Here is a 9,738-nt window from a genome sequence, read left to right as displayed (position 1 = left end):
CTTTATACTGCTCTATAACTGCTCGTAACTACTCTGTTTATTCAATTTTATTCTTCTCATTCCAATAAAATGAACATATTTTATAGAAATCTCTACAAGAGATGTTCATTTTATAGGGACAAAAAGAATAAAGTTGAGTGAACTGAACAGTTATATATATATATATATATATATATATATATATATAGTTTTCAAGCTCTAATTTATTTATTTAAGAATCGTACAACGTTGTGAGTGTCCAGAATTCTTTAGAGAATGCTTTAGTATGTTGAGAACTGTATTTTAGATGAACTGAGAACTATATTTTAGATGAAATGAGAGATATATTTTAGATGAACGAGATGTTATGAGATTTTAGTTAGCATCTCATCCTATTCTCTCAAAGTACAACGCGCTCAAGTAGTAATAATTTATTTAAAAATTATACAACGTTACGAATGCCCAGAATTCTTTAACAAATGCTGTAATATGTTGAGAAATATACAAAAAGTATTTTAGATGAAAAAGAACTACAAGATTTCGGCTAATCATCCTATTCTCTCAAAATACGACTAGCGCTCGGGCAATATTAATTTATTTAAAAATCGTACAATGTTGTTAGCGCACAGAATTCTTTAGAAAATATTTTTTTATGCTCATGACTTTGAGAACTCTTTTGGAAAGATCAAAACTTTGAGATTTTGACAGCGTCTCAAGTCGGTAAGTTTATTACCGTATTATTGCTAATCTTTACTTAATTATTATCATTCTTTTTTGCTTTTATGGAGCAGAACTCTTTACGGAACTATTGTAGAACTATATATTTGGCGAAATCTGACAATGTATGTGCACGAAAATCATGTAGGACAAAGTGATACACAGCGTGAACTTGGCAAATCAGTTTGTCCGGAGGAGCCATTTCTTTGCGTTAATGAGCGGAACTATTTGTTTAACTTATCCAGAATTCTAGAATTATTAAAAAGAAATACAGTACTGTCAATAATTTGTGATTTTCCGCAAAATGATTTTCCGCCAACCTCACACACACTATCTCGCTAACTGTTTATCGGAAGAAAAATCTCTTTAAGAAAAATAGAGATATTTATTGATAATTCAAGTTTCTGACATTCTTCCTAATATTTAATATGTTGTATTTAAAATTGTAAGTAGAATATATAAGAGGTAATTGAATATTAAATAATTTTTTATATCTCCTGAAAATGCTTGTAGCGTAGTTTATGCAACCGTTCTGGAGACGCGGCATAAGATCTGAAGTCAGATTCAAAGGCTTTCAGTATGTTCTCCCTTAAACCTCAAGTTGGTAAAAACGCCAATAGTACTGATTTATAGTATTAAGGGAACACAAAGTTTTAATTTGTAGCATTAAAAGAGCACTACATCCTATATGACTCCAGATATGGAGATCCTTCAGTAGTCCTTTAAGTCCTACGGAATTTGCAGGCTCAAAGTAGAACTGAAATTTCGACTCGGGACTCGAGATATCTATTATTGTTTACTTCAAAAAAGTTAGTTTCGAAATCCTTGAAACGGTTCTTCAGTATCCACACTTTTTGAGGATTTACACTTGTATAGTGTAAACGAATATTCCAAGCGTTTCTCAGATTCGTTTGTTCAGCTTGAATATAAAGTCAAAATCGAAGAAGGAGAATATCCGTGTACGAAAGAGCGCTTGGCAGAGAAAATTAAACTTTCAATTTGAAATTGCATCGTTGAAACGTTTTTATTTCCAATTCAAATCTTTGTAAATTTCCCAATCGGAACCCACTGTTCTTCTGAAAAATCAGAACGGATCTCGACTTTAGAGATTATTCCAGGAAATTTTCTACGCGGCGATTTTAATCAGCTTTAGGGAAATCGGAAATAAATTCCAATCAGACCCAAAGGAACGTTCCAGGTCGGCTTATCTAATCAGCTTCGCTAGAAACGCTAGTCGTTTTCTCCGGCCGTTTGTCGAAAAGCGACGGGCGATTCGTAGAGTTCTAAATTTCCTTCCCGCTGACTCACACCGCTGTTCCGTTTCCGACGACCCGCTCTCGCTCGTCCTTTCGCGACATTTTGCACGTTGATCCTCGCACACAGAGCCGTCCATTCATCCTGGTGGTCGTTCATCGTTATTCCGGGCCGGGGAATTTTTCACACCTGGCGTCTCTCTGGCCGAGAATAGAGTGACTTCGTTATTCGTCATTCGGCGTTCACGCGAAGCACTGTGAGCGTGGCTTTCTTAAACTCGCGACACGCCGGCGGATTCGAGGCGGAAACGCGAGGAATCTCAAGGGCACAATCGCGCCGGGCAGTCCCAGAAAAGTCGGCGACGCAGTCTCGCCGGTCTTTCCGAAATGCGAAAGCCGCTGGTGGCAACACGTCGCCGACTTCGGCAACGAAAGTGAGCCACTTTTTGCGCCGGTTCTACTTCTCCGAGCGGCGCGCGCTCGCGGCTCGCCGTTTCAAGCATAGCTGAGCAACGAGATCGCTCGTAAAGAGCCGCGCGACTTTCCGGCGCGTTCGCGCAACGGCAAGTGTTCCCCGAGACGCTTGTTTCCTTCTTCTCGCTGCTTTTCTCTTCCTCATTTTCACGAGCCAGGAAATCGTGCCGAAGGAACCGCGCGCCGGCAGCGTCGCGTTTCCGCGACCTCTCTGCACCCCGCATGACGTGGGACACAATGGAGATGACATTCCACGTTCCGGGAGATAAACCGCGAATAAGCAGCCGTGTTATCGGCTTTTCCCGCATTCTTCCTCACCGGTCGCAGGCTTCCTCCTCTAACGGTACCGTGCGTAGAAAAAAAGAACTTTCACCGTTTCTTCCCACGAGCTGAATACTTCTCTAATCCACGGGATACGGGGGAGAGAGAGAGAGAGAGAGAGAGAGAGAGAGAGAGAGAGAGAGAGAAAGAGGGAGAGGGAGAGGGAGAGGGAGAGAGAGAGGAAGAATGATATTTGAATATTCCTCGCACGCGTCACGAGCGAGACGATAAGACGGACGCGCTGTCGAAATTTGCGATTTGCGATCGACGTGTGAAGTGTCCCGCATAAAAAATGTTTTCCTAGCTCTAATTAGAATCCAAATCGATTTCCCGGGAAAAAATAACGAGTTCCGGATAGGAAATCGAGGAAGATTTGGATTAAAAAAATAGCCTTCAAAGATTCTAAATGGAGAACTCAAACACTTCCCATTTTTTCCGTCTGACGTTTCCCCAATCTTTTTTTCTTTATTTCTATTTTATATTTATGTTGAACAAAATATCTCCGAAGTGCTTCGAGTGTTTATGCATATTACTTTACAGTTGGCAAGCGTAAGTACACTCAAGCTATTTCGTTTGTACCTCCGCCAATTTCTTTCTAAAATAAAATACAAGCTTTTTGAGTAAAATAATACATATCATATTCTTACGTTGGATGTACAAAACTGTAACACAAGATTAACCTTAAAAGAAATCCAAAATTCTCTCTCCGTCTTCTCTCTTATTTCTCTCTTATTTACATTGGAATTTTATATATTACTATATTTTTTATCCTGTGCAATGCTTGGGATACATAAATGAGGTTTATTGTTTACTGTCATAAACTTATACCGACGCTGGCGGCTGATGAAAGGAAGGACGAGTTCCGTTGCAATTTCAGGTTGACGGAAGACTCACGCTTGGGATGAGAATAATAGGATCTCCAAGTGATGTCGAATAATCGATGATGAGATAAATTGAGCCGATCTAATCGAGATCTAAGCTGTACACGGAAGAATCCGAGGAACTTGTACGCGCAGGATGTCCGATCGAGAGCGAGAAGGGGATACGCGGAGATAATTTATGCCCGTTTAAACGGCGTTACGCCGGCGTCGTAGACACAATCTCCCGTGTCTCGCGGATCCGGTTTTGCGCGAGCTGCTAATTATAACAGCGATAGGCGCCAAATGCTCAATCTTCTCCGACGTTAATAGCACTTGCGTGGCTGAGCGGCGCGCGATATACGATCCGTTTTCACTTGGTTCCCTCCGGCGTGACAATTTCACGCCGTTTCCACCGGCATATCCGTCTCGTACGACGGCTCGGCGCGGCCTCTCTTTCTCTCCCCGTGGAGAGATCGCGCCAACAATTAAATCGCAAAGTGCTCGCCGGAGTAATTGCACGCATATAATTATCCGCGACACATTGTCTCGGTCTCGGTCACGGTGCGCGCCACGACGATTCGCTGTGCTTCCGAAGCGAAGGCCGCTTCGTGGCATCCTTCGCGCGCCGATGTACCTCCTTTCGCGTCTACGCTTTTCATGCAATTTTATCCCGGAGAGGTAAGTGAATTATCCAGGCTCTCGGATATGCAATCAATTGCAAACAAAAGATAGCTGTAAATCCGAGAGGCGTAAAGTGTGAAACTCAGTCACGGAAAGAACAACTTCCTTGGTGTAACTGGATTTTCCGTTGCCTGCGGAGAATCAGGATCTCGATTGCAGAAGCAGAAAGATTTCTGCAGGAGCAGAATTAGCCCTAATTAGCTCCCTCCCAATCGCTCCCTCGGCTCTCTCAACCGAGTTCAGCTAGTTCAGTCTGACCGAAAGTGCTCAGACAAAATATTTTCGACAGAAATATATCATTTCTCGCCGCTGACTTTTCCTCCGATTACTACCACCGCTCCGTCACACGAGCTGAGCTTTCATTTTCCGCGCGTGAAGGAAAGACGCATTCTCTTGGTGTCAAATCGCGAGAAATAATCTATGAGGTCGGTGGACGTAGCTAAATTTTCTCTTCGCCGAGCTCGAACGTCCGAAAGACGTAAATCTTAAAGACCTCTGAGACAAGTAAAATATCTCCCCGACGTCTTTAAGTCTGCCTCTCAGTCACTTATGCCGTATGGATCCCGGAAGACCACCGCGGCGACCGCCGCGTCGGCAGCCGCGACGGGCAATCGCAATATTGTTATATAAATTTTCTGGGACGCACACACATCTCCCGCCGCGCGCTCGCGCACGCGGCTTTCACGGTTCTACACTTGAACCTGTCCGCTCGGCGACGTCGCTAAGACGTGGAAGATGCGTATCGTGTGACGGCATACCGTCGCGATGCACGGAGTCATCGTTTATCATCGACGCCGCTCGTCTTCCTCGTCGGGTTAGACAACACGCTTGAATGCGCGACGACCGAATGCACGGCTCGACGAGCGCGCGAGCGCGCGGCTCTCTTATTAATATTGCAAGTTTCACCGGCGGAAGCGACGCGACTCGTGTAGTCGTGAAAGCGCACATTGCAACGTGTGCGAACGGCGGAGCTTATTTGGACGGATGAGCGTGCACGAGGATTGCATCGACGGTTCTCGATCTGAGCCGCTAATTTCTTTCGGCGGAGGTATGAGACCAATTTGATGCGCGCGCACTCGCGCATCGAGGAGAAAATGACCTCTAATCCTTTCAGTATGGAATGTGCAATCATGTTATATCAGGCTGACGCGAAAGGCTTGTTGAAGGAAATGGAAGTCGGAATTATTCAATCTGGAAAAATTAATCGCCTTTGCGAACAAATGTACTACATCGACCAGTTATATATATTTTTTCAGAGATCTGACGAGGACCTTTCGTTTTCCTCTCGAATACTCGAAATTCTTTGTAGCAATTTGTTAATTTGTTTCAAAGCTGAAATTTTTAATATTCGATATATTATTACAGTAGTAATGAAATCAGGCTTGATTTATTGTATCTAAAAAGAAAACAAAGTAATTTGGTCTCTCTGTTCTTTCGAAGACTTTTGAGAATAAAAATCTTGAAATGTTAATTCAAAAACAAAATACATAATCTATTCGGTATTTCATACCGAGGATTAAACGAGAATAAAACTTTAGTTCTTAGACTTTATTCCTTTCCATATTCCCTTTCTATTTCCCGACTCGACAAAATCTTGTATTTTTCCGGGCAAGATTCTGTCGTTTGTCTTGAATTTATTCGGAGAAACGGTCCCGAGCTACGTCACAAACTATTTCCGTCCCACGGAGAAGCGGCGTCTCCAAAATCTCTCAGCCGATCGGGACCGGGAAAGTTACTGCGGAAAGTACCTGCGACGTATCTCAGCCGTCGTGATTGTCGGCGGCGAGCATTGAAAAATTTCGTCGTGGCAGACACGTGAGTGCACGTGGGACGTCCGCAGCGACGGAGCGTGGGTTCGTCTTCGAGGTATGTCAAGGAAAACGAGTGTGTGTGCCGGAATGATGCCGGACGATATTGGAAAACGTGGCGGAGGAGGCCTTCGCGGTAACGTGCCGTACAATGAGACGCACGCGTGTACATACGTGATCATAATGCCGAATGATCTCGCTGATTGCGAGCCTAGCGTGACACCTCGAGGACGCGAGGGCTTCTCGAGCACCGAAAACTGAGTGGAAATTAAAGTGAGACTCGTAGCTTCGGCGGTGTCTAATCGGCGAACCGCGCAAAAGTGCCGCGTGATATCGATGGAGTGAGAATTCGAAGAGGACTCGTTCATTTATCTTCACTCTCACGACTTTGTAATTTCATGACAACTTTTTCAGAATCCGTTTCAGTATCCGTTCTATTTAAAGAACAATTGGTTGGTCGAAAAGTTTCGTTGGACTTTCACTGGACGAATCATTTGTCTCCAACAATTCGAACCGAACTTTTTGATTGGACTGATTGACCCGATGGAAAATCCTACGTTTTTTTTTAATTATTATCTGTCTTGTAAGGTTTTTTTTTTTGCTTTGCTTATATTATTTTTTACGACTTCTATCTGCCTCGAGGACACATTTTGATACATCAAAGTCTGTCGAAGGTAAAGGATGCAAATCAACGAGGCCTTGTGAGGTCAAGTTTTCAAATGGGCTCTTCGAGGCTAAGGCTCGTCGCTAATTCATGGATTGTGAGACCGCCGAAGAATTTATTATTTGCGTTAAATTTTGCAAAGATGTTCAAGTTGTTAGATTTCAGCGATGCTGTTAAAAAAACAGACGGTCTCCTATAAAGGAATTTATTATTCACGTTAAATTTTGCAAACACGCTCACATAAGCTCAAGTTGAGACAAAGAGAGAGAGAGAGAGAGAGAGAGAGAGAGAGAGAGAGTCACATAGTTTCTTACATATGTATAGATTCTCTGTATGCGTAATAATCTCCGTTAATTCGCTTTCATTATATTCAAATAAAGTCAGATACTGAAAAATTCAACTGAACGTTTTCCTACCGAGAGAACGCAACAGCAGGAGCCTCGCGTGATGAGTAAAATCATTATTTACAGTGAAAGTATCACAAAGTCGCTACATGCTTCTGTGGAGCCGGCGACAACTGCCGCTACAAGAGCTGTTAATGACGTTACAAATGATCTTTCGTGATAGCAAACAGGATTTTAAAGAAGTTCGTTCGGGGCGATCGACGGTGGCCGAGACGCGTAGAAAGTGGTACATCTCTCCTTCTCTAATTTGTAAGCCGCCGGACGAAAATGAATTTGAGTTTGCTCAATGGGCACTCTCTCAATGGGAACTCAATTAGCCGGGGCGGCGGACGTTCCGTAGTTGGAGATGTTTGCGTTAGAGCGCTCCGTGCGGCGCACCCGGCGAAAAGCCGGATGTTGACCCTTCCGAGTTAAAAGAGAAATTCGTTGTGTGTGATTCGTGCCTGAGGACCGGCGAGACTTCTCTCTTCGCTCGATTCGACGTCCGGCTCGAGCAGATGCTGAGACAATCACGTGAGAGCACAAATGCACAAATCACGAGTCGTGACGGCTCGTAAACCGGCAAAAAGCGATCGCCGAGTTGTACTTCCTGACCTTATCGGCGCCTCTTAGGCCTTATAGTAGCAGCAGCTCCTTCACACAGTCCCTACAAATTCGCATAATAACTATGTTTTCACCGTGCAAAGCGCACCTCATCGTGGCGTCGCGATAAAGAATGCGAAGGGGAAACGCGAACGAGTCGCTCTCGCGTTTTCAGCACGGAGTCGCGCTGGAATAACGCGGAATCACGCGTTATTATTTCGTCGCCGAGCGGTCGCTGCGAACAAAAATTGCCATGAAATTACACGGTCGGCGCCGCGCGAGGGGAGGATTGAGGGTCGCGCGAGCGCGATTTGTCCCGGCTGCGATAATACCATGAGGCGCGAGTTAATACGCTATATTAGTCACGTGCTGCATTCAAGGAAACTGCAATTTCTCTCTTTCTCCGCGCGGTTTATGCGTTACTATGGGCCACACTTACCTACTGATCCATATTACTCGCGGCGATGCCTCATGCCGCTCGCGAGAAACCGAAAGGTCGGGACCTCTCAGACAAATACAGCCGAGAATCGGTGGTCCCCCGGTAATTTTCTCAATTTTAAGTATCTCCCGTGAGATACAGGAAAAGAGAGAGAGAGAGAGAGAGAGAGAGAGAGAAATAAAAATGGCCGGCGGCGGGGGGAAAAGAGGAATATCGCGTGTCTGTAATAACGATGTGTTTTCGATCGTCCGTCTCGGTGATTCGCGCACACCGTAAATCACCGCGTATCGCCGAGTGTACGCCGAACTGATAATCGATTCAAGGCGAAAGAGATCAAAGAGATTTCGTCGGCCAGAGAAACGTGGTATCTGCGGGCAGGATAGGACGTTACCACAGGTGTGCATCGCCGTCACTTAACCGATCGACTTTCACTGGCGGGTCTCTGAACTCTCCGCGGCCTCTCACGAACGTCTCTTCCGGCTCGGCCCGACCGGCCCGCGCGCGCGCGTTCGTGAACTTGAAAATTAAACCGGCTGCGAGCCGCGTCGGCGAAGTTTCGCGAATCCCCCGGAATTTCGTGATGAGAGACTCAAGCGCGGTCGGTGACTGAAATTCGAGACTTCGCGCGAAGTGCGTTTTGCGCTTTGGTGATTTTTCCGGAAAGGGACGATCGGGGGGGATTTCGAAGAGAGTCGAGGCTCTCTCATTTTCTCGATTCGTGCACAAGTAGCAGAGATTGAAAGAAGAGAGACGGAAAGTGACACGAGTCGATGCGAGAGCGGCCTCGTTTGGAGAAAAAGTTCGTTCATTCTTTTGTTTCGACTGTGCGCGCAGTTTATTGCAATTACAACGAGGCTCTCCAGCAGTCGTTGAGGGACACGGTCGCGCTAAATGTGCTTCGGCAATTAAACGAAAGCGTTGTTTCAGGAGAAAAAAGGCAGAAAGCCATGAGACGAGAGACCGGGAGGATCTTGACCAGAGAATTATAATATTTAAAAATTCAGAATAGCGGCGAGCCGAGAGAGACATGAGAAGCTGAATGTGCCTGCAGAATATAAATTATGTATTCTAAGAGTCGATAAATCCGAGAGATCTGAGGATCCGAGACACCGCAGGAATGAAATCAGCGTCGTTACGCCAGACGTTGAAAAACCGCGAAGAGCTCCGAACAATCTGGCAACTTGCGGAGATTCGTGAACGCGAGATGCATGAAAGCGCCAAGAGCCAAGTGCCAAGAAGCAAAGTGCGAGATACGAAGACCAAGAAAGTACCAAAAGGAGAAGAAACAGCGGAGATAAAAGCGCGACGGCCGGGTCCAGTCATCGTCCCGAATGTGCGAATCCTCTTCCGCGCGATGACTCGTGCAATTGGAGCGAGTGGAAGTGTCGCGTTACATTTTCGCGAGTTATCTTGCGTGGTGTAAATAAAAGTCGCTACATTAATTCATCGAGATACGTGAGAGCTCTCCTATTTGTCTCTCGACCGGTGACATGCGTTTTCGCGTACGGCGCTCTTGCGTGCCTGCCTCAATCAGTGGAATATTGGTGTTAATTTTA

This window comes from Harpegnathos saltator, unplaced genomic scaffold, assembly GCF_003227715.2.
Source record: "Harpegnathos saltator strain DR-91 unplaced genomic scaffold, Hsal_v8.6 scaffold173, whole genome shotgun sequence".
NCBI lineage: Eukaryota > Metazoa > Arthropoda > Insecta > Hymenoptera > Formicidae > Harpegnathos > Harpegnathos saltator.
Note: the sequence above shows the minus strand (reverse complement) of the source record.